The 25,539-nt window shown below is 45.4% G+C and overlaps 1 protein-coding gene across 1 annotated transcript in view; it reads left to right on the forward strand.

The window, feature by feature from the left end:
- The first annotated feature begins 673 nt into the window (after positions 1 to 673).
- Positions 674 to 25,539, forward strand: part of Itgb3 (integrin subunit beta 3) — a 60,954-nt gene continuing 36,088 nt past the window's right edge. The window contains exons 1-2 of the mRNA XM_042673974.1: positions 674 to 746; positions 20,404 to 20,489. The gene's annotated coding sequence lies outside the window, so the exon portion shown is untranslated. The remainder of the gene's footprint in view (positions 747 to 20,403; positions 20,490 to 25,539) is intronic.

The following is a 25,539-nucleotide window of genomic DNA, read 5'->3' on the forward strand; positions in this document are numbered from 1 at the left end:
GGCCCTGCCATGTAGAGCAAAGTCTTTCACTGGCCCATCACAAACTTGAGCTGTGGTTGAGTACACCCAAGAGGCTTACAGTAGGCTGGAAAACGAAATGAGCCTGAAAAGGGGGAGGGGAGGGGGAGGAGGGAGAAGTCTGTAAATAACAAAGGACAGAGAACCAGATCTGAAAAGGCAAGTCAACAGATGTTTGTCAATGAAATGAATGGGAGCGTGAATGAATGAGACTCCCCACACTTGAAGGTGTCCCTGAAATCCGGGGGGAAGAGCAAGAGCCACCCACCCAGAGTGGGTGTCCTGGAGGAGGTGGGAGTGGAAGGAAGCCTGGCTTCTCGAAGCACCCTAGGTGTGGACCCCCCGGGACCACGACCCCCTCACTATCCCGCCCCCCAGGGCGCGGCCTGAGCTGGCTGGCTGGCAGATCGTCAGTCGTGGGTGGAGGCCAGGCCTCGCCAAGAGCATGCTTGGTTTCCCACCGCCCTCCCTCCGGAGCAGGGTCCAGAAAAGGGCCCGAGGGGAGGAAGCTCAGCGCGTGGGCCCGCCCCATTGCGTCCCACCCACGGCGTCCCCTCCCCTCCGGGGTCCGCCGCTGGAGGGGGAGAAGCGGCGGCGGGCTCCAGGGCTGGCTGCGGGGCGGGGAGCGCGGCGGGCAGCGGCTGCGATGCCGGCGCGGGGGCGACCCCCGGCTTGGGCCGCGGTGCTGGCGCTGGGGGCGCTGGCGGGCGTCTGCGCGGCCGGCGGAGGTGAGTGAGGCTCCTGCGCCCCGGGACGCGCCCGCCGCAGCCTCATTTGTGGAGCCCGGGAGGGCACGGGTCTGGCGTGGAGTCGGCGGGGAGGCGGCTGGGGGCGCTGACCTCCCCGGAGGGCTGAAGCCGGCTGTCAGGATGAGCGCCTGGCCCGGGCGTCCCGCAGGGCAGGGGAGGAGGCTGGGGCGCACCCCCGAGCCTCGCGTCTCAGGTGGTGGGGGGTCAGGTTCCCATCCCTGCCGCGGAGGTGAGATGGGGTCTTCTCCCAGGCTGTTCCCGCGCGGAGGCGGAGGGGTGCGCTGGTACCCCCTCGGGTGGAGAGGGTGCCCGCGCCCGCCCGCGCGCGCCCGCCCGCCACCGCGCTGGACATTCCCACTCCCCGTGGGCTGCACTTTAGTTCGCCGAGTTTATGATTCTGACTTTTTAATTTGGTGATTCTCCATCAGGTTTTGGAGCAGGATGGTGTATGTGTGTGTGTGTGGCGGGGGGGGGGGGGGGACAGCTCTGCCTTCCCAGTGACCCCGGATGGCAGCAGTGTTTCAGTTTCTGGGACAGACTTTGCACCCAATACGTCTAGTATTTTCAGGGAGCCACGACAGGGGTCACTTGGGAGCGCTTGTTCTCCCTGAGCAGCGTTCGGCCTCTGGGACTGAGGAGGGCAGTGAGCCGTCCAGCCGCGGTCCTGTCCGCACCGGCCGGCCTGCGGGAGCTCTGGGTGGGCTTGCTGGAGTGGGCAAACTGGTTCTTACTGGGCTGGGGCTGCCGGCCCCTTCCTGCAGAGGGCGCTCCTGAGCTCATGCATACATACAACATATACACACATACATATGTATGCATATATGTGTGTATATATGTACATGTATATGCTTATATGTTGCAAAGGATAGAATAGTATTGGTGTATATTGAATAGATATATATGTAGGGGCTGAGAAGGTGGCTCAGTGGTAGAGTGCTTGCCTTGCATGCATGAGGCCCTGGGTTCGATTCCTCAGCACCACATAAGCAGAAAAAAAAGCCGGAAGTGGTGGTATGGCTCAAGTGGTAGCGTGCTAGCCTTGAGCTGAAGAGCTGAGGGACAGTGCCCAGGCCCAGAGTTCAAGCCCTACGACTGGACCCCCCCCAAAAAAAAGAAAATAGATATATATGTATACGTATAGGTGTGTGTGTACATATACATACATACATACATATATATATATATATATATATATATCAAAAGAGTAGGTGGCTCAGTGGTAGAGCGCTTGCCTTGCATGCCTGAGACCCTGGGTTCGATTCCCCAGCACCACATAAGCAAAAAGAAAAAAAGCCAGAAGTGGCGCTTTGGCTCAAGTGGTAGAGCGCTAGCCTTGAGCTGAAAAGCTCAGGGACAGCACTCAGGCTCAGAGTTCAAGCCCCACGACCAAAACAAAACAACCCCCCCCCAAAAAACTCATGATTTCATTCTCTTTTTTCCTTAATATCCACAGCTTTTATGTGCACTTCTGAGTGTGATTGCTGTATTTCCTTGCATGTGATTGCTGTATTTCCTTGCACGTTTTGAAGAAAGTAGGAGATAACATAGTACTTGGCTCAGTGTCAGGGAAAATGAAGTATGGATATATTACATTGGTCCTCTCTCTCTCTCTCTCTCTTTCTCTCTTTCTCTCTCCCTACCTCTCACCCATTCCAGGATATCTTATGTTGGTCTGGTCCACATAGTAGCAATGATCCACTTAGAAAACCACACTGCTGGGCCATACATATATCTGTGTTCAAGATACTTTCAGAGATTCATGTTGTGATTAGGACCAGGAGTGATAACTGGTAGTTTGGTGATGATGACTATTGACATCTTCTCCCCAGTGTTGGTGTCAGGGTTGCAGACATCATTAGAACACTGTGGAAGCTGATGGCAGATGACAGTAGATCAGTTGTGTTGGGACACACAGTGTTGGAAGATGCAGAGAGAGCAGGGTGGGAGTGGGGGTATCTCAGAGGGGGCGGCTCAGAGTAGGGGAGTCTGGTGTAGGGAGAAGAGAAGTTTTCTGTGGATGGCCATTGAGTTTCAGATCTTGTCTACAAAGATGATCTGTTTAGCGTTACCTAAGAAGTGTAAGGTTTTGTGGCTTTCCCATTTAACCTAGTAGTTCTGAACCGAGGACTTATTTTTTCCTCTGGAATTTATAGCCTGGAAACTGAAGACCTCAGCAGGAATCCTCAGCACCTGGACAGACACGGAGCTACCCCTTTGTTACATGGGAAAAGGGACAGCTATGGCTTAAGCCTGTTGAATGTAGGGTTTCATTCTTGATTTGACCTCTCTTTCTCAGTTTCTCTATCTCTCTTTCTTTATTTTGGTGGTGCTGAGGTTTGAGTTTCTTTTGGTGGTACTCTTCTGCTTGATCTATATGGCCAATCCCTTTTGCTTTAGTTATTTTTGGGGGTAGAGTCTTGTGTTTATTCTTAGTCTAGCTTGTGATCCTTCTATTATCTGGGTATCCAGGGTAACAGGTATGTACCACTGGGCCCAATTATTGGTTGAGATGAGGTCTCACTAACATTTTTCTCAGGGTGGTCTTGAACCATGATCCTCCCATTCTTCACAGTTGAAATAGCTAAGATTACAGAAATGAACCACTGTACCCAGACGTAACTCTGCCTTTTATTAATGGTGTGACCTTTGGCACATGACTTACCTAATCTTTCAGTTTCTCATCTGTAAAGTGGAGAAAATAATGCTTCTCTGGCTTTGCAGCTTAAATGAAACAAAGGTACATAAAAAAATGACAACTATTGTCATTATCCTTCCTATCCATGGTATCCACTGTGTATTGGAAGCAAGAGATGTTACCATCTCATGCTTGATCATAGTCTAGGCTTCCTGCAGGAGACTGATGGAAGGTCTCTTTTCTAGCATCCATAGAGAAGGGCCCCTCTTATTTCAGCCCATTTTTGTTTGGTGGATTGATGTATCTCAGCCATCCGGTCCAGCAAGCATCAATAGACAGTGGGCTGGAAATGTGGCTTAGTGGTAGAAGGCTTGCCTAGCATGCGTGAACCCTGGGTTCCATTCCTCAGTACCACATACAAAGAAAAAACTGGAAATGGCACTGTGGCTCAAGTGGTAGAGTGCTAGCCTTGAGCAAAAGCAACTCACACACAGTGCCCAGGCCCTGAGTTCAAGCCCCAGGACTGGGGAAAAAAGAATCAGTAGACAAGACTAAGGAGGAGAAGAGGGAGCCACATATTTGCTTTATCTATCCATGAGAGAGAAAAGAAAATCAAGTCCTGTCTTTTGGAAAAGAGGACACAAAAACCATCCAAAGACTTAGTTTCCTTAAGAGAGAGATGTGTCTATTTCGTGAGTGCCCACTGCCTGACACACAGGCAGTAGAATACAATGAAAAGGTACATAGAGGTGATAAAACACTCTATGAACAAACTAATGAATGCCCCCAATATTTAGAAATCCTCAAGTCATCTACCTGGGCTCTTTTCTTTGGTGCTGGTGCTGGGGTTTGAGCTTAGGATCTAGGTGCTGTCCCCTTAGCTTTTTCACTCAAGGCTAGTGCTCTACCACTTGAGCTGCAGCTCCACTTGGGGTTTTGGGGTTAATTGGAGATAAGAGTCTCTCCAACTTTCCTACCTGGTCTTGCTTAGAACTGCAGTCCTCAGATCTCAGCCTCCTGAGTACCTAGGAATACAGGCATGGGCCACCAGTGCCCAGTCACCTGGACTTTTAAATTCTTGCCTGAGGATCAGGGGATCCTTTGTGAATTGTGTACCTTTCCCCTTCTAGGAGGAGCCACCTGGAGGCAAATTTCTCTTTCACTCCTCTCAGACTTAGGCTGTGAGGGCTGAGGTGAGAAGTGGCAGTGAGGGGGACCATGAAATGGGGAGGAAGGCAACTGTATGAGGATGGAGACCTCAGCATGACTCTAGAATTTTCTGATAGAAAGTTTTCCTCTGTGACTCCCCATTCTACTCAGGACCTCTGTTTATCATCTCCTCTCAGCCCCAGGAATCCTGCCCTTGTTGGCAGGAATAGCCAGGAAGCATGCCCACAGGAACCACAGCTCATGAATCAGCAGACAGATAATTAAGTGGGGTGGCGGTGGCGGTGGGTGACGGAGCAGCTTCAGGGCTAAACCCCTTGGCTCACCCTGCCTGAGCTGCTGCTTCCCCCCATCAGCACCTCTCCCTTCTGTGCAACCTTGGCTTTTCCTGAGTGAGAGCTGCTGGGTGCCTGCTGTGGCTCAGGTCACTGGGGGAAATGAACAAACGGTCAGAGAAATGATGCTGCTTAGGGGAACTGCCCATTCTCTGTGAACTGCTAGCATTTGTTGCAACTTGAGACTTTCCACCAGAAAGGACACATGCCTATACACACATTATCCTGTGTGTGTGTGTGTGTGTGTGTGTGTGTCCATCCATGTTCCCTGTCCTGAGGCTCTGAACTCAGGGGCCTGGGAACAGTCCCTGAGCTTTTTCACTCAAGGCTGGCATCCTACCACTTGATTCACAGCTCTACCCCTGGCTTTTTGCTGGTTTATTGGAGATAAGAGTCTCAGGAACTTTTCCTGCCTTACCTAGCTTTGAGCTTTGACCCTCAGATTTCAGCATCTGAGATGATAGACATGAGCTAGTGCCTGGTCTTCCTTTTTTTTTTTTTTTTCTTTTTTGTGGTTGTGGGGCCTGAACTCTGGGCCTGGGCGCTGTCCCTCAGCTCTTCAGCTCAAGGTGAGCGCTCCACCACTTGAGCTACAGTGCCACTTCCAGTTTTCTGAGTTTATTAGAGCAAGAGTCTCATGGACTTTCCTGCCCAGGCTGGCTTTGAACCACGATCCTCAGATCTCAGCCTCTTAAGTAGCTAGGATTACACGCGTGAGCCACCGACACCTGGCTTCTTCCTTTTTTTTTTTTTTAAGTTAGGATCATTGAGGTATAATTTATATACCATAAAATTCATTCTTTTGAACGTGCAGTTCCTGAGTTTTGTTAAATGCATGAAGTCAAGTAATCATCGCTATGATCAAAGCACAGACTATTCTCACCACTGAAAAAAGTTCTCTGCAGCAACTGTGTCATGGTTTCCCTATCTAGCCCTTAATCATTGGTCTATTTTCTATTTCAAAGAATATTATATAGATTAAAAACAGTTAGTATGTAGCTTTCAAGTCTGGCTTCCTTTTGCTTATCGTAATGTGTTTATGATTCATCTATGTTGTATGTATTAATAGCTCTAAGAAGTCACCCCAGGCTACCCCATCTTCCTGAGTATTTAGACAGTTACCCTGAAAACATTTAGGGAGGGGGGGAGAGGAAGATCCATGGAACTCTGGAGTTGCCATCTATCTTTCAATTGCTCTGTGTCTCTGTTTCTATCTGTCTATCTGTCTGTCTCTGGAATTTGGACTCAGTGCCTTGTGTTTACTAGGCAGGTGTTCCACAGATCTCCTCCTCCAAGCTCTCAATTTCTAGATTTTTCTATTGGCCAAATGCACCTGAATCATATTTAAGCCATTAGTTTTACCAACTGCTCAATAGTTAAAGATATGAAGATTTTACAATAGTGAACACTTTTATTATTCTTGGTCCTGAGAGCAAGAGCTATTTTGTGGCCAAATATGGCATGTTACAGTCCTCAGAGCCAAATCCCCTTACATTAACCTGGGGCTTATTCTACCTTCTCTTATTTTTGGTAGGCTATCTAAAATAACAGCAGTCCAGAAGTCTTCCTTTCCTTTTGTCTGTCATGTTCCCTCAAAAGACTACTTCCTCCTCCTGTTTCTTATTTCACTGGGTCAGCTTCTTTGTTCAGTTATGATGTTTGAACCTTCAAGCAGAGAAAGAATGGGGATGAGTCATGCTCATCATAAGTCAAGTAGAGAGTAAAATCAATGCCTCCCCTGTCCCCCCTTCCCTCTCCTCCTCCTCCTCCTCCTCCATCTCTGTCTTTCTCTTCCTCTTCATCTCTGTCTCCATCTCCATCTCCATCTGTCTCTGACTCCTCCTTCTTCCTTCTTCCACCTTCTTCCTTCTTCATGCAGGTACAAGGGCTTGAACTCAGGGCACTGTGCTGTAGCTTTTTCACCCAAAGTTGGCACTCTACTTCTTGAGCCACAGCTCTATTCCTGTCTTTTTGATGGTTAATTGGAGATAAGAGTCTCACTGGACTTTCCTGCCTGGGTGGGTGTACTTTGAATTGTAATCCTCAGATCTCACCCCCCTGAGTAGCTAAGATTACACGTGTGACCCACTAGCCTGGCTATCATTTCCCTTCTAATTCAACCCCTCTACAATTCTCACTACCACACAGGAGGTGTGTTATACTGACTTTCCTCCCATATATGTGTAATTCTAACACTTCCTCTTATATAGGAAAAAAAAAACCTCAGGAAAAAGATTTAAAGACCTACATGGATTCAGAGCTATGTAGGCCTTTTCATTAACTTACTGGTGGCTTTGAACAGGTCACCTTATCTCTGGGCCTCATCTGTATTAATGTCTCAGGAACTGCAAAAGGAGAGAAGAAGAAGATGGAGAGACATTGTTTTTCTTTTTTAAAATCAGAATTCCATGTAACAGTTTCTTTTAGAAGACAAGGAAGTCCTGAGGTTAAAATCAATATTGTAAAATTTTTCAGTAGGAGAAAGCTCCAGAGGTCTGGCATAGGGGCACATTCAGTAGCCACTTTAAAAGTCCCTGTAGTCTACCTTCAATTTCTTTTTAATGGAATTCTTGGCTAGAGAAAGCCTGGTCGATGAGATCCACTGATGGTTCCAAATCCTGATATTGTGCATGCTCAACTCCTCCAGGTTAGACCGTGTTTGAGCAGCTAGCCAGAGCTGGAGGGGAGCATGGTATCTGGTTCCTGAGACTTCTGTAAATTGAGAACAAACTAGAGTGCCGTAGGCATGAGCTAGTCAAGTTTGGTTTTGCCTTTTTTTTTTTTTTTTAAGTTTTTTTCCAATTATTTTTTCTTTTTCTTTTCCTTTTTCTTTTTTTCTTTTAGTTTTTGGTACTGAACCTGGGGCTTGAAATCAGGGCTTAGGTGCTATCCCTGAGCTTCTTTGGCTCAAGGCTAGTGCTCTACCACTTGAGCCATGGCTCCTCTTCCAGCTTTTTTGGTAGTTTTAGTGGAAAAAAGAGTCTCACAGACTTTAATGCCTGGGTTGGCTTTGAACCATGATCCTCAGATCTCAGCCTCCTGAGTAGCTAGCAATGAGCCACTAGCACCCAGAATTATTTTTTAATTATGATTATGATTATTATTTTTCTACTATTTCTATTTTTAAGGCATTTAATTATCAAATTCAGTAATTGAAATTGTTTCCATTATTTTTAAAATTTCCAATTATCTTTTCAATAATTTTCAATAATTTTTTCTACTTCATTTTTTCCTATTATATCGATTACTGTTTCCTATTATTATCATTAATCAACAAATAAGAATTGCACCCATAGTGTACAGCATGTTTTAAAACATGCACATATGAGGAAATGCTAAATCAAACTACATAATGCATGCATTACTTCACATACTTATCCCTTACCTCTTGTAAAAACACTTAAATCTACTTCAATTTTTTTGGGGGGGTCGGTTTGGGGGCTGAACTCTGGGCCTGGGCGCTGTCCCTAAGCTCTTCAGCTCAAGGCTAGCACTCTACCACCTGAGTCATAGGGCCACTTCTGGCTTTTTCTGCTTATGTGGTTCTGAGGAATCTAACCCAGGGCCTCATACATGCAAGGCAAGCACTCTACCACTGAGCCACCTTCCCAGCCCCTACTTCAAATTTTTAAATTAATTTAAATTTCAGATTTTAAAATCAATTTTTAGGTGGATGATACATTGTGATTAATTCAAGTCACCATATTTTTTCCAGTGATTTGGCCAATTTATTATTATTAGTAGAGATTTTTGTATTCACTGACTTGTTATATGCCCTCCTCCCTCCCTAAAGTGTATTCTGATCTTCCTGACTGCCTTCAGGATTCCAGATCTTTCTTTCTTTCTTTTTTCTTCCTTCCTTTCTTCCTTTATTTCTTTTTCTTTTCTCCCTCTCTTCCCTCCCTCCCTCCCTCCCTCCCTCCCTCCCTCCCTTCCTTCCTTCCTTCCTTTTCTGCCGGTCCTGAGGCTTGAACTTGACCTGGGCACTGTCCCCGAGCTGCTTTTGCTCAAGGCTAGCACTTTACCACTTGAACCACAGAGCCACTTCTGGCTCTTTCCTTTTATGTGGAACTGAGGAATCCAACCCAGGGCTTCATACATGCTAGGCAAGCACTCTACCACTAAGCTACATTGCAAGCTTGGACGCTACAGGGTTTGATGCTGAAAATGGAGCTTGGAAGAAAACACAGCAGGTTCTGTGGAGCCTATATTAGTGAATACCATTGTGAAAAAGGAGGAGAACAAATGAAGTTTAAAATTAGTTTGAAATTTTGTAGCTTATAAAAATAATTTGGAGCTGGGTGTCAGGGTGGTTCATGCCTGTAATCCTAGCTCCTCAGGAAGCTAAGATATGAAGACCATAATTCAAAACCAGCCACAGAAGAAAAGTGTAGACTCTTATATCTAATTAACCAGCAAAATTCTGGAACTGGAGGTGTGGCTCAAATGGTAGGAGGACAACCTTAAACAAAAAAGCTAAGCCCTGAGTTCAAGCTCTAGTACTGGCATGCATACACACAAAGAGTAATTCAGCTTGTACAAAGAAAGTCAGGTAGTACTAAAATAGAAAAGGGTAGAAAGCAGAGATTCTTTGTGGTTTCATCCTTAGGGATACCCACTGTGGAAATCATTGCAAGAGACCTTCCCCTGCATGAATACCTTGTTGCTGTTACTTCTCACTCCCCTGTGTGTATACCTTGTTACTATTACTTCTCATTCTCCTGCATGGATACCTCATTACTGTTATTTCTCAAGTAGGATCACCCAGCATAGAATCATTCTTACTTACTAATTTTTTTTTGTCTGTCATAGGGCTCGAACTCTGGGCCTGAGCACAGTCCCTCAGCTCTTCAGTTCAAGGCTAGCGCTCTACCACTTGAACCCTAGCACTATTTCTGGTTTTCTGGTGGTATATTGGAGATAAGAGTCCTACAGACTTTCTTGCCCAGGCTGGCTTTGAACCATGATTCTCAGATCTCAGCCTCCTGAGTAGCTAGGATTACAGGCATGAACCACCAGCACCCGGCTTACTTACTAATCTTCATGTCAGTTTGTAGCTTTCCTTTATTTATCCCAAGAACCTGTATTCTCCCAAGTACAAGCAGACTGTTATATATGGATATATCAAAGTGTACTTAATAACACCCTGTTAGCAGACATTCAACTTATTCTCAGTCATTTGCTACTACAAATAAGGTCATAAGAATATAATCTTATTCATTTATTCTGTATCTTTAAATGTATTGTGTGGGTGTATGTGTATGTGTGCCTGAGTGTGACAATACTGGTGCTTGAACTTAGCGCCTTGCACTTTTGTGTATCTTCCCTTGTTTTCCTGATGGCTGGCACTCTCCCACTTGAGCCATTCCTCCACTTCTGCCTTTTTTTTTTTGCTGACTAATTCAGATCAAGAGTCTTTCAGACTTTTTTTCTTGGGTTGGCTTTGAATCATGGCTATCAGAACTTAGCCTCTTTGGGAACTAGGATGACAGGCATAAATGATGGGTTCAGGCTTAAATGTCTTAAAATTTTATGTTTTTTTTTTTTTTTTTTTTTTTTTTGTGGTGCTGGGGATAAAGCTAGGACCTCATTGTGTGCTAGGCATGTGCTGTACCACCTTGCTCTATCCCCTGATGAATAAATAAGAATTGCACGTGATGTACGACATGTTTTAAAATATGCATATATTGGGGAAATAAAGTATTGCTCATATATATATATATGTATATATATATACATATATATATATATAGTGTGTGTGTGTGTGTGTGTGTGTGTGTGTGTGTGTGTGTGTGTGCGCGCGCGCACAGGCTGGTGATACATTCCCTCTTCTCAGTTTTTTTTTCCCAGTCCTGGGGTTTGAACTCAGGGCCTGGGTACTGTTCCTGAGCTTCTTTTGCTCAAGGCTAACACTCTACCACTTGAGCCAGAGTGCCACTTCCAGCCTTTTCTGTTTATGTGGTACTGGGGTATCAAACCCAGGGACTTCCTGCATGCTAGGCAAGCACTCTACCACTAAGACACATTCCCAAACCCCCTCCTTAGTCTTCTAAATAGCTGCGATGACAGATGCATCATTGTGTACAGCTTGGGTATTTAAATTTTGAATAGATGTTTCTAAATTGTCTCCCAAAGTAGTTGAGCCATTTCATTTTCCTACCAAGACACGCTAGCAGTAGGAACTGCTCATAATACTACTGTCTGCTGTCCCCACCCTGAAATATGACCTGGGGAAGTTTCCAGAACTGGAAAGCTGAATGCTAAGGTTACCTACAGGGATCACTGGGCTAAGGCCTAGAGGTTGGTACAGGCCTGCCTTTTCTGTGTACTGAATGAGTCAGCTGGGAGGTGAGGTCAGGGTTAATAAAAATTTCCAGAACTTTGAAATGCAGCATTCGACCCAAATATCAGGCAGTTAAGGAAGAAATGGTCTTTGTGTACTGTTTAAGGAGATTGGCCTTGGAATGCCAGGTCTTCTGTGGATTATTTCTGATATCTAGAGGAATATGCATGTCCAGGGTCATGGAGTAAAACACCATTTTTTCACAAAAAATGCCCAAAGGTTGTTCCTGAGAGGAGAGGGACTTGTCCAAGATCACACAATGGGTTTAGCAATGTGAGTAGTGTCTACTGGCTAGACGGATTCCTTCCTTATATCTGGTCAGAGACTCTCAGGTCTGAGCCTGAGGTGGAGGATGTGATGAATTCAGGACTAGACCAAAGTGAAAGATAAAGGGAAAGGAAGCAAACTTAATTGAGCATCTACTGTAAGCCCATGTTTGGTAGCTAGCCTAGGGGGAAGGAAACAGTTTTTCTCTCCTTCCAGAGTTCAGCTAATGTGGTTTTATTACATCTGTTAAACACTAGGGAACATTAGCAGTCTTGAATAAGGATTTGATGAGGCTTTAGAGAAAGTGCCAGAGGGATGATAGGATATTCCTGATTTCATAAAGCCAGTTGAATGCCAAAGGTGTCTAGATCTGAGGTGTCCTGCTAGTACCCCTTTCCTACCACATTCACTGTGTGTTGTTATTTTACTGCCTTGGGCACTGGGAGTTTTATTTTATTTTTTGTTGGTCATGGGCTTGAACTCAGAGCCTGAGCACTGTCCCCGGGTTCTTCTGCTCAATGCTAGCATTCTACCACAGTGCCACTTTTAGTTTTCTGGTGGTTAATAGGAGATAAGAGTCTCACAGACTTTCCTGCCTGAGGAGCTTTGAATCATGATCCTCAGCTCTCAGCCTCCTGAGTAGCTAGGATTACAGATGTGAACCACTAGTGCCTGGCTGTGGTTAATTTTAGACCACAGCTATTCATAAGACAGGACTCTGCCCAAGGATGGGCTTTATGCAGCCTTCAGCACATGGCCATCTAATTAACCCAATTAGAAATGATCACCAGACATGATCTGGCTCTATTTATAAGGGGAGGAGCTAGGGGCTGAAGGGTCAGTGAAAAATGATGTCCAGTAATTGAAGCAATGGGACCTGTCCAGACCCAAATCCTCCCTATTCCTCCCTCATGGCCCATGTACCATCCAACACACTTATCACCACTGCTACCCTCTAAATCCTAACCACTGTCATCTGTTGCCTGAGTTATTTTAATGACAGCCTAATTGTTCTCTTTCCCCTCTCGCTTCCCTCCTGTCTGTCCACATTCAGCTACCAGGCTGAACGTTGCCCTTCAGGGCTCCCAGCTGTGTGGAGAATAAGTCCATACTCCCTACCATGGCCTGTGGTTTCTGATGGTTCTGGTCCCAGTTTCTCTGACCTCTGTTCCACTTCTCTTTTCTCTCTTCCTCTTTCTTTCTGTGGTAGTATCAACAGGCTGATTGATGTCTATCCAGCTCTAGACTCTGGTTCTTTCTGGAACGTTCTTCCCATAATTCACTCCTTAACATCATTTTGGAATGTTCGCTGCTCAGAGGGACCCTTCCTGACCGTTTTCTCTAAAGGACGCTTTCTGCCCTTTCACTATGCTATTCCTTTGTCTTGCTCTATTTTCATTAAGTCTTTGGCACTGTTTTTGTACTTTTTTTTTTTCTTCTGTGTATGTTCTTATCATTCCCCCTCCGTCCACGCTCCCTCCCCCCTGCATAAAATGTAAGCTTCACAAGAACCAGAACTTTTCAATGTGTCTCTAGTACTTAAGGGAGTGCCTGTGACACAGGTAGGTGCTCAATGTTGAATGACTAAATGAATGGATGAATAAATGAATCAACAAATGCTGAAATCAAGGATGCATACTGGTAGAAAAGTATAAGGCTAACAGAACTACAAGTCTGATTTTATCCATTAAGTGGATTAAGTATAGCAAAGTTTCCATTTCAAGGTGGCTTCTCCCTCCCCCCCTCCCCACAGTCATGTAAAGTATTTCAGGGCAAGTTTTATCAAAATGTTTTATCTGCTATGGAAATGCAATCCCATTTTTGACTTCATTTCTTAGGACTGTTGTAACGAAGTACCACAAAAAGTGGATGAACACAACCCAAATGTATTCTGTCTGGATGATAGAAATCTGACATAAGGTGTCAGCAGGACTGTGCTTTCTGAAATTCTGGTTTCAGTCCTTCCTGTCTCATCTTAGCTTCTTCTGGTGGTAGAAGCAATGCTGGCTGTCCCCTGGTTCCAGCTGTGTCACCCTAACCTCTATCTCTGTTTTCATGTGATATTTTCCTTATAAGGACTCTGATTATATTGGACTGGTGCTCCCCCCTTCCCCCTAATGACCTCATCTAGCTTGTTTCCAAATAAGGCCCCATGGGCGAGTTCGTGTGATTTAGTGGTGAGTGTAGCTGGCTTCCAAATAAGGCCACATTCACAGGTACTTGGGGATTTCTTGGGGGATCTAATCCAACCCATAGCATATTTTAATATTGATGAGGGGAAATTATATGCAAATGTTTTTGAATCTATCAAGTACCACATTTAGTTGGTACCGTTGCACTTACAGAATAAGGTCTCTGAAATCAGATATGTCCTCCATCCATAGTCTTACATTTGATGAAATAGAGTAGTTTTGACTCCCTAATGCCTTGGGTGATGCTTCCTGGAGCTTTTGGCTCAGAGCCCAGGCTGTATGCCTTGAACTCTACCTTCTTCTCTTGTCCCTTCTTGAGATTACAGAACTGCTTTTAAGGAATAAATGCAAAATAAACTTTCACTAGAGAAGCCATGTATAGCATGCTACTCAGGAGGCTGAGATCTGAGAACTGTGGTTCAAAGCCAGCTGGGGCAGGGAAGTCTGTGAGACTCTTATCTCCAATTAACCAGCAAAAAGCCAGATGTGGAGATGTGGCTCAAGAGATAGGGTGCTGGCCCTGAGTAAAAAAGCTTAGGGAGACAGTACCCAGGCCCTGAATTCAAGTCCCATTCCTGGCACACAGAAGAACAAAATAAAACAAAAGAAACCCTCAAGGCTTATAAAGCATGAGATGTTTTGTTCTTCTATGACTCTCCCAGTCAGGTAACATCAATGGGAGATTACAGATATTCTGAGTCACGCTGTAGCCCCATAGGCTTAATTGGGAAGAGTTGAGGATCCAGACCAGAATTCTTTGACAGGCTGTAGGACTGATAGCCAGGGTACTTACAGCATAGCCCATCCTCTCCTCTCATTCCAGCTTAGAACTCTCCTCATGTCCTGTGGTCTCAATCAGGGCGGCCTGTCCCTGCATTCTAATATCCTGTCTCATTGGACATCTTGTCCTCAAAATAGCCCTCATTGACTCATTATGCCTTCCACTAGTTCTAATCCTTTTGTTGTTTCCTTTTTTCTTCTCTCTCCCTCCCTCCCCCATCCTTTGTCTCTTTTTTGGTTCTGTTTATCAGGCTCATGTGCCAACCCACTTTCCAGGCAAACTTCTTGGCTGGCTTCATCTGTCTTTTCCAGTGGCCTTCTTTTCTTAACCTTTCTTCCTGGATTGGATTTTGGAACAAATATAACTCCATTTAGAAGCCAGATCTGGGCTGGGAATGTAGCTTAGTGGTAGAGTGCTTGCATAGCATGCATGAAGCCCTGGGTTTGATTCCTCAGTACCACAAAAACAGAAAAAGCTGGAAGTGGCGCTGTGATTCAAGTGTTAGAATGCTAGCCTTGAGCAAAAGCTGCTCAGAGACAGTGCCCAGGTTCTGAGTTCAGGCCCCATAACTGGCAAAAAACAAAACAAAAACGGAATCTAGATCTGACTATTGCTCATATCACCCTAGTCTGATACTTTCTGGCCCTACAATCCCACTCTTTCCCCTTTGTTCTATAAAATGGTGCTTTCAAAGAATATTTTTTTAAAAAAAGCTGAAAAATTCACCTTCCCTAAACACCTTGAGACTAAGGATAAAAATACCACCACCACCACCACCACCACAAAAGGTAGCTTAGATAATAGAAACATTTATCCAGCACTTTCTGTGTGCTAACTATTGTGTTGAAGAATGTTCCAAGGATTGGTTTCTTGAATCCTTAGAACCAACCCAGTAAGGACCAGGGCCTGCCCACCTTGTTTTGCTGCTGTGGATGAGCTGTGAGAAGAAAGGGGTTGTGGGATCTGGGAGGCTCCCTCCCTTCTCCAGCAGGACTGTCTGGGCCCCAGAGGCTGAACAGGAACCCAGGCTCTGAATGACTGGAAACATAGACTCAGACTCCTTCCACATGTTCAGGAGGGAGGGGCAGCTTGGGAGCAGAAGCTCATTGAATCAACTTGAGCCCAACTTCTGATGAGTCAGCCCCTTTTCCTCCTCTGTATTCCAGGGACCCTGCCCTTGGTGGCAGGACTTGGTTAGGAGTATCATGGGAGAGATCATTGCTTCTCACGAAATCAACCTGTGATTCATTAAAAAGCAGGGATCAAAGGAACTGGGTAAGCATGACTCCGGAGGCATGACTTCCTAAAGAACAAATCCCCGCAGCTCAGCTCATCCTTGGGGTCAGGGACTGCTTGGATGTATGTTGGGAAGGGCCTGCTGTTTTTTATTTCCCATCTGGCAAGGCTTTTTATTTTATTGTGGCTGCAAGTCAAAGACAAACAGGGAAATGCTAATTTGAGAATGAATGGATGGGTAAATGGATAGACTGGGAAAAGTTTTCAAGAACAAATTGCCAGTGCCCCCACCTCCCACTCTTTTCTCTTTTTTAACCCTTCCCTTCTCTGGTGCTGTTCCTGTCCCTAGTGAACATCCAAAGCATTGATATCCAGGATTACCTCCCACCCCAGATGCCAGTCACCGTGGAAACTCCAATCAGGGAGGGAGGGACCTAAAACACTGCAGGCCAGGATCTTCTCAGAAGTCTTCTGATAGGTGGATAATGAGAAGCATCTTCCTGTGGGGAAAGTAATTGTGAAGCTCAGATATATAGCCAGGCACTCTTGCAGCAAGAAGCCTGGGCTTGCAATGTTGGTTCTGCATGTTAAGATATTGTGAGGGGCTGGGGATGTGGCTTAGTGGTTGAGTGCCTGCCTAGCATGCGTGAAGCCCTGGGTTCGATTCATCAGTACCACATAAACAGAAAAAAACCAAAAGTAGTGCTGTGGCTCAAATGGTAGAGTGCTAGCTTTGCGCAAAAGAAGCTCAGGGACAGCGTCCTGGCCCTGAATTCAAGCCCCAGGACTGGCAAAAAAACAACAACAAAAAACAAAAAAATGATATTGTGAAGCTAGCAACTCTGAGGAGACTGGATACCCCCCACCCCCCACCCCTGTTCCCTTTCCCCCATCAGAGACGTTGCATGGCTGAAGGATGCTGTACTTTAGGAGGAGACCTTCATGTCCTCATGACCCCACTGTCTTCACATATACTCTTTCAGGTTGTAGTCAAGTTGGAGGGATAGAAAGCCCACAGGTACTCTTGGTTCATAGTGGCCATCCCAATTATTATTTCCCCTCCTCCTCCTCCTCCTCCTCCTCTTCCTCTTCCTCCCCTTCTTCCCTCTCCTCCTCCCCTTCTTCCCTCTCCTCCTCCCCCTCCTCCCCCCTCCTCCCTCTCCTCCTCCTCCTCCTCTTCCTCCTTTTCCTCCTCCTCCTTCTCTTTTTTTTTTTGTGCAGAAGTATGATTTGAACTCAGGGCTCTGACTTGCTTGGCTCATGTCATACCACTGAGCAATGACTCCAGCCCTGTTTTTCATTGGTTATTTTTAAAATACATTTTTTTATTGTAAAAATAGTGTATATAGGGGTTACAGTTAAATGAGTAAGGTAACGAGTACATTTCCAATCAAGCATTGTTACCTCCTCCTTTGTTTTTCCCCTACCATCCCTTCCTTCCCCACCTCCCCAACTCCTCTCTCCCTCCCCCCGCCCACAAGTTGTAAAGTTCATTTTCAACATAGTGTCTTGTTTCACTGGTTATTTTTGAGATAGGGTTGTGTTTTCCACTGAGGCACAACCCATTAATCACCTACCTTAGACTTTCCTGCTGTTGCTAGGATCACAGGCCTGGAGTCTCACAAGCTTTTACGCCAAGGGTTGACCTGGAACTTCAATCCTCCCAATAGCTTTAGATGATAGGCAGGCACCATTATATCCTGCTATGGGTTGAAGAGTGGTTTTGTGAACTTTTTTTTGCCCCAGATAGCCTCAGACTGAGATCTTCCTGTACTCAGCTTCCCCTGTAGCTAAGATTACAGGCATGAGCCACCAGTGTCTGGCTCCATTGGTTGCACTTTAGAACTGAGAAAGGTCTCTGAAGTTTGACTCTAGAAGTTCTTCCAGAATTTACATATAATCTAATGCTTGGGGGAAGAACAACGAAAGTTGAAATTGTCCTATGGATCTATTTACATATTTTAGAAATCTATAGATAATTTTGAGAAATGAGCTCAGTCGCACAAAACAAAGCTGATACAAAACAAAGCAAGTTTGATACCTTTCAACTTGCTTAAGTACATTATTTCCTGAATATATCCTTTGCACAAGGACTGAGCTTGGTCTAGTCAGGGCAGGCCCCTCAGGGACCTAACTCTATTGGGTATCATTTTCATTAAAGAAGATACTAAATAATAATAATAATAATAAGAAGAAGTTGAAAAAGATGAGAATGGGGAGTTAATACATCCAAGGCCAGGCTGTTTGTGGGTGACTCAATTTGGACCACAGTATATTGATTGTATGTGTACTCTCTCTCAGGTCCATGTGATCCTACTGAGATGCTACAAGTACATGAAAGCTTAATTTCTTTCAACTTCCTTCCTTCCTTCCTTTCTTCCTTCCTTCCTTCCTTCCTTCCTTCCTTCCTTCCTTCCTTCCTTCCTTCCTTCCTTCCTTCCTTCCTTCCTTTCTCTCTCTCTGTCTCCCTCCCCCTGCCTGCCTCTATCTCCCTATCTCCTCTGTCTCTCTCTCTGTTTGTCTTTCTCTCTCTGTCTCTTTCTGTTGATCGGGGGGCTTGAACCAATAGCCTGGGCACTTGAACCAATAGCCTGGGCACTATCCCTGAGTTCTTTTGCTTAAGGCTAGTGTTCTACCACTTTGAGGAACAGCACCAGCTCCACCAGCTGGTGGTTATTTGGAGATGAGTCTCACAGACTTTCTTGCCCAAGCTGGTTTTGAAACAGATTCTCAGATCTCAGCCTTCTGGGTAGCTAGGATTAAAGGAGTGAGTCACTAGTACCAAGCTAGCGATTACTTTTTCTACCAGACAGAAGTCATTGGCATTTTTGTTGGGTAAGAATCATATGCTGTGTTCTCATCAGTAATTATATATAGCTGGCTGCTGGTACTCATGCTAATAATTCTAGCTATTCAGGAAGCTGAGATTTGAGGTTCAAAACCAGCGTAGGAGGACAAATACAGAAGACTTATCTCCAATTAACTAGCAAAAAGCTGGAGGTAGAAGTATGGCTTAAGTAGTAACAAGCTGTGTTAGGTGAGAAGAAAACCCAAAACACCAAGTATGAGGCTGGAGTTCAAACTTCAGTATTGGCCTGCATGCACACACCCCTCCTCCACCCCCACCATTTATACTGTCATTAGTTTTGTTTGTCTCTATCTAAGATACTGTAAAATATCCTAATCTACAGAAATCAAACAATGGTACAGGTAATCTCTAACCATGATAGCACACTTTCTGAGTGTGGAGGGATGGAGGACGTAGAGTTACACTATGATAAAACAGACATTTGGCTAGATTGGTTTTGGAGATGCTGGGGAAATACCCCCCAACAGTTAGGATGATTTCCTCAGAAATTGATTTGCCAGTCTTAACAGTTTGGGACAACTGTTAAGAAAATCAGATTAGGGGCTGAGAAGGTGGCTCAGTGGTAGAGCACTTGCCTTGCATGCCTGAGGCCCTGGGTTCAATTCCTCAGCACCACATAAGCAAAAAGAAAAAAGCCAGAAGTGGCGCTGTGGCTCAAGCGGTAGAGCGCTAGCCTTGAGCTGAAGAGCTGAGGGACAGTGCCCAGGCCCAGAGTTCAGGCCCCATGACCAGACCCCCCTCCAAAAAAAAAAATCAGATTAAAAAAAAAACTGTCAGGATAAGTGAGTCATGGGTCAAGATGGATTCCCCCTCCCCCACTTTAATGGAAGGGGCCTTTCTGGGGATCCTCTAGGGAGAGGGGGTTTACTTGGCTGAGGCTGAACTAGGAGAGCAGGGAGGATGCAGCTTCTGCCCAAGCAAATGCCTGGCGTTGGCTGGCGGGCTTTTCAGGGCTATTTTAGTCCCCTTGGCTGTTGCTGCTCCTCCCCTATCCTTTTCTCTGCCTTCTGTCAGTATGAGAGCTGTTCACATTTGATTGGCATCTTGTAATGTAACCCTTGACCCCCTGGATCTTTGCATCATTCTGTGAGGTAGATACATCACGTTGTAGAGATTATGCAAGGTGATTTAGGCCCCAACATGAAGAGAAAGTCCAACACTTATAATTCAAACACAAATCTTGCTTCCAACCCCAAATTTCCATGGTCTTCCAGATTCTAGCACTCAACTTTTTCGAATGCGTCTTTGGTTCTTCAGAGAATTCTACACATGGGTCCCAAGAAATATGGATTCAAACACTTAAGGTTTTTGTTTTAGGGAGCCAGTGGGACACTGTTATTAAAGTCACCCTGCACACCCTGTCCCCACCATACCAAGTTACATGTTAAACTTAGTGCATCTGGTCGTTGGCTCTTCCATAGTGATTGAATCTTACTAGTATCATTGGAAAAGACACATTGCCATTACTCTGGGCTTCAGATTTTCACTTGGACCATGTAGTTATCAAAGTAGTTATTAAAGTTTTTTTCCACTGGTTACCATTAGACCCTTGGCTTAGACTTATCATCTGCTGTCACTGTGGCCATGTATGTTAAGGCTGGTAATGAGTTTTCTCTCCATCATCAGTTTTCTCTCTTCCTTACCAATACCTTGTGTTTAGTAAATGTCTGTAGCATGAATAGAACGTGTTGGTGGGAATTCCAGAAGGGTCAGTCTGAACTTTGAGGTAAGTTGGGGAAGATGGTGCAGGTCAGTTCTTTCAATGAGCCCAAATCAGGTACAAATCAAATGACTTTGTCTCTCTGTTGCAGGGACAAACATCTGTACCTCAAGAGGAGTGAGCTCCTGCCAGCAGTGTCTGGCTGTGAGTCCTGTGTGTGCCTGGTGCTCTGATGAGGTAAGCAGAACACATCTTACCTAGCTTCTCTAGACCTAGATGCTTGTATAGGAATAGGCACATAAGTTGTATCTTCCTTCTAAACCACAGCCCCCATCCCTTCTAAGCAACACTAGGGTAAAGAATATCCTTTGATAGAAGGAGAAGAGCTGCCTTAGAGCTGTTACTGCTATTGCTATTCATACTACTGTGAACATCCTCTTCCCTTCCTCCTTTTCCCCCTCCCCTAGCTTCTAGTTGGATATCTGGCCTTGGTACCCTATATTATCCTTTGCTTGTTTTGTTTGTTTGTTTGTTTTGTTAGGGTGGAACATCCCAGGAAATAATAGTCCCAGATCTCAAAAGGAGAGGCTGGGGGGGGGGCTGTAGGAATGGGGGGGATGCTAGCTTACTTCCTTTTCCTAGAATTTTTTTAATTAAGTTTTTTATTTTGAAAATACTGTACAAAGGGGTTACAGTTACATGAACAAGGTAATGAGTACATTTCTTATCCAGCATTGTTGCCTCCTCCTTTGTTTTTCCCTACCATCCCTCCCTCCCACCTCCTCAGCTACACCCCCCCTCCTAGAATTTTTTTTAATGCACATAGAAATCTCTCACTTGTGTATGGAGTGTTCTATCTGAGCATCTTTTCTTTCCTCTTGGATGATCAAACATCTCTGTCTCTCTGTCTCTCTCTCTCTTTTTCCTCCTTCCATCTCCTAGGTGTCCATGAGAGAATCTGGACTTATTGGTGGGCATGAGAGAGTGACAGGAAAGGGTTAGCTGTGTCTAGTCAGGGTTTGTTGTGTCTGGGGCCCAAGGGAATGAGTGTGTCTGAGGGAATGGCTATGTCTGTGGCTAGGATGGGAATTTGGAGCTGGCAAGAGCTGGTAAGGGGTGGGAGGAGTGAATGGGCCTAGAGAGACTACCAATGATTCCAATCTGAGGCTGAGTCACAGATGGCAGGTGTTTACCTGAACTCTTGGCTGGCTGCTTCTCAGCCACTGGAGGCACCACACCTCGGTCATGGAGCTTGCTCCTGAGCTCTGTAGCTTCATGGCTGCCTCTCATTCTCTCTGTCTGTTTCTCTTCCTGATCTTCTGAGTTTCCTAAAAAGGCAACCTCCTTGGCAGAGTGTGGGAAGAGAAGAAATGAGGAGGCTGTGTTATCCTCCACCCCCCTTCAACTCCTGACAGTATACTTACCAGAGCATCCGAGGCCAGCTCAACACTGTTTTGGCCTCCCATGCTGTTCAGCACGACAACTGCTTCCAGAGGCAGCTGCCCAACATCTGGGCCATATTGACTTCATTTTGCAAATGAAATATTCCCTGGGGTTGGGGGAAGGGGGTGGGAGGGAGGTTGAGCCCTTCTCTTCTACCCCTGCGGGAGTCCCACCCCTCTGGCCTGAGCTGGCCAGAGTATGATGTGGCCTCCTCCCTCTCTTTTCTTTGACCATATCTTCCTTTCTTTAATTTCCATCAGATATTATGAAGCGTCACGTGTAAGGAGGGTGGAATTCTGCAAATGCATCCTAGAAGTGGAAAGGGGGTGGTGGTGGTGGTGCAGAGGGGGCTATGTTTGGATTGTCTGGCCTCAAGTTGGCTAGAGCAGAGGGGGACTGAGGCAGACGCCCTAGTGTCACTCTGATATTTTCCCTCCTCCCCCTCTCTTTTTCAACTCATAGCAAGAGCAAAGGCAGACAACTCAGGCCCAGATTCTGGAGGAAAAGGAAACAAGGGGTTTGGAGAGTCTATCTTGGACCTTCTCCCCACCCCCTCTTGCATATTTTCACCCCCACTTGATCTGATAGGGACTAGCCAGAGCTAAGTCCGATCATCTACAGCCCTTAAGTCAGGTAACCTGATTGCAGTTATGCAAATGTGGAGTATTTATGGGTGACTCTGGTGAATTTTGTCTTCTAGGACAGACTCAAGAAGGCAGAGGAAAGGTGCAGGATAGCATTAAAGTATGTGGCAAGAGTGGCGGGGTGGGGGTGGGGGGCAGGGAGGAGGCATGGAGTAAGGACATGGGTGCAGCTAGGACACAGAGAATTAAACGAGGGAGATGGAAAGACTACTGAGCTATTCCCAGGAGCATGGAGTGGAGTGAATGACTGCAGCCATCAATGGAACAGGAGGAGGAGCAAAGAGAGAGAGGGTGGAACATCCCACTGTGGGGGAAGCATGTCAACCAAGGAAGAAAGAGATGAGAATGGGGCCTATAACCCCAATATGACTGTTATCATTTCTTTTTACCCCTCCCCACCCACCAAGGGAGCAAGACTTCCTCTTCTCCCCAGCAAAGATCAGTTTTAACAGTTGAAAGTGCATTGGTCCTTGACATAAGCCAAAAACAAAGGTGGGGCCAGGGGTACAGCCCAGACAGCCCAGTACTCCCCTGCCTTGTCTCTTTCAGGCAATGTTTGGTAGTGCCTGGGAAAACAACTGGTTGGGCTCAGCTTCCCATGGTCCTTAGAGGACAGCAACTCTTGGGTGTGTATAGTGAGTGCTTGGCTGGGTAGCAGGAAAACACAGCCAATGTGCATGAGCCTGGTGTTTGGGGCCCATCTGTATAGGGTGTGTTCTTGGAGGGTTACATACTGAAATGAGTTGAAGTGGTGTGTCAACTCTAGTCTGTACATCCAACACAGAGACCAGCTTCCTGCAGAGATTTAGCTTGTATACTCTTAGCCTCAGGGGTGCTATTCTGGTTTCTAGGTCCTCCCAAACTTACTTGGTGGTAGGTGTTGCCTAAGAAGTGTGAGGAAAAAATCAGGGCTCTCAGGATGGACCCTAGACTCATTGCATCCAAATGGTTTGTATGGTAGCAAGTTGGATAAACATTGCTAATGGGAGAGGCTGCCTATGGGTCCAGGTGGGTGGGGGTGGAGTTAATGTTGCCAGCTAAAGATAGAACACCTAATTAAATTTGAGTTAAATGCAGAGTAACTGTTAGTATTGATATGTCTCAAAGATTTGCTAAGTTTGACAACCCTAAATCAGAGAGAAATGCTAAGAACTGTTATATAGGCTCTAGTGCACATGGGAGGGTGGAGCAGCTCACACTGTCTGACATCCAAAAAATAAAAGTGGGAGAATGGGGGTGGAATACAGTAAGACTGCAAGAGAGTATGTACACTCACGCGTACGCGCTGTTAGCTTTTTCCGTTCAAGGCTAGCTCTACTACAGCTCTACTTCTGGCTTTTTGGTGGTTTTCTGCCTGGGCTGGCTTCAAATCTTGCTCCTCAGCTCTCAGCTAACCTGAGCAACTAGGATTACAGGTATGAGCTATGAGTGCCCAACAAGAGGATTTTATTTTTTTCTCTGTAACTGCACAGGCTGTAGGCCATTTTTAATAGGCCTTTTTAGTGACAAATATAATTATATTTTTACTTTTCTGCTGTTCTTTCCTCTTCCTCTTCCTCCTCCTTCTCTTCCTCCTCCTCCTCTTCCTCCTCCTCTTCTTCCTCCTTTGATGCCACTACTGGGGCTTGAACTCAAGGCCTGGGCACTGTCCCTGAGCTTTTTTGCTCAAGGCTATCACTCTACCACTTCTGGCTTTTAGTGGTTAATTGGAGATAAGAGTCTCACAGATGTTTCCTGCTCTGGCTGGCTTTCAATGTCAATCTTCAGATCTCAGCCTCCCGAGTAGCTGGGATTACAGGCATGAGCTCCCAGCTTTCTACTTAATTTTAACCTGGAGGATAAATGTCTATCTTGAGTTTTGCTCCAATCATTACTATAAAAATCAAAAATGAAAACAAAAATGTGTTAATTATAAGAGTGTTCTTCTTGTAAAACCCTTGAAGTGTGACTCAGTAACCATAAACCAAAATGTTTCTTTCTCTTCTTTTTTTCTTTCCCTTTCACATGTCTTTTTTGTTGTGTTCAGGTGTTTACTTGTCCTTACCGATGAGCCAATCAAAACAAAGATGGTAATTTATTTGAATGGAGATGTTTTAGTACCTTTCTGCAATAAAAGAAAACCCTAGAACATATCTCTTCTTGCCCTCCTCCTAGAAAGTCACTTTCTATTTACTTTTATTTGTTCATACCATGTCGGCAAAGATTGGAATATATCCCACCCCTGTGCTCAGGATCTTTTCCCTGGGTCTGCTATTTTTGACCTATTTGTGTAACATCCGGTTTCACTGGGAACTAGAACTTCAGCATCTAGTCCCTTTCTAGTTTTCTCTCTGAGAAACTAGACCTCCTTCTGCCATCTCAGCCCTGGGTTATTCAGGGAAGGAATGTTGCTCAAGAGTGCTGAGGTCACTGCTTTGGTATCTTTCCAGGACAGGAGGCTTTTAAGGGAAAGCTGGGAGGTTTTTGACCTCTGATGTCAGAAAGCACAAAGGGAGCCAGAGAGTCAGGTTTTGTTTTTCAGTGTTTATATTTTTTCCTAAGGAGATTTATGCCCAACCCAAAGACTCATCTGAGCACTTCATAACACTTTTCTAATTAGGACAGCTGTGTGAGGAAGGGGATGTGAGGATCCCCACCTCAGAAGCCATCTCTCCCTTTGCTAACCCTTGCACTACAGTAGCCTGAAGATACTTGATGACATGCTGATCTCAGTCATTTCCCTGGTGTCTCCCCTTAAGCTTCTTCCTCCAGCATCTTTCTTGTCCTGGAGAGGATCAGTTTCTCTGGCATCTTTGTGCTTTGATCATTGCCTTTTGGGGGAAGGTTTTCTCTGGGTTTTGTGGGTAACTGGAATCAGATTTTTTTATTTATTTTTTGGATGAAAGAGACTTGTTTCCTGAGGGAAAAGAGTGGGGATAGAGACAGGGATCAAGAGCAGCTGGGTACAAAACTTACAGTGCCCAGGAGTTCTCTCCAGAGTTGGGTGAGGGAGCTGAGATTTTCCTTTCTCAGTGTGGTGGAAGGTCTGTGACATCTCAGTGGATAGAACTGTAGCAGGAAGGTTAAATCTTATGCACCAGTCCTTACTGTCGAGGCCTTTTCTGTCCTATTTTTGATGAGCAAAGAGAGAAAGAAGGAGGCTCTTTTCATTTTCTTGCTTGGACGGGACAGTGGGTGGGTGGGGGGAAAGGGTTATGGTC

This window comes from Dipodomys spectabilis, unplaced genomic scaffold (genome assembly GCF_019054845.1).
Source record: "Dipodomys spectabilis isolate Male_0828 unplaced genomic scaffold, ASM1905484v1 ptg000018l, whole genome shotgun sequence".
NCBI lineage: Eukaryota > Metazoa > Chordata > Mammalia > Rodentia > Heteromyidae > Dipodomys > Dipodomys spectabilis.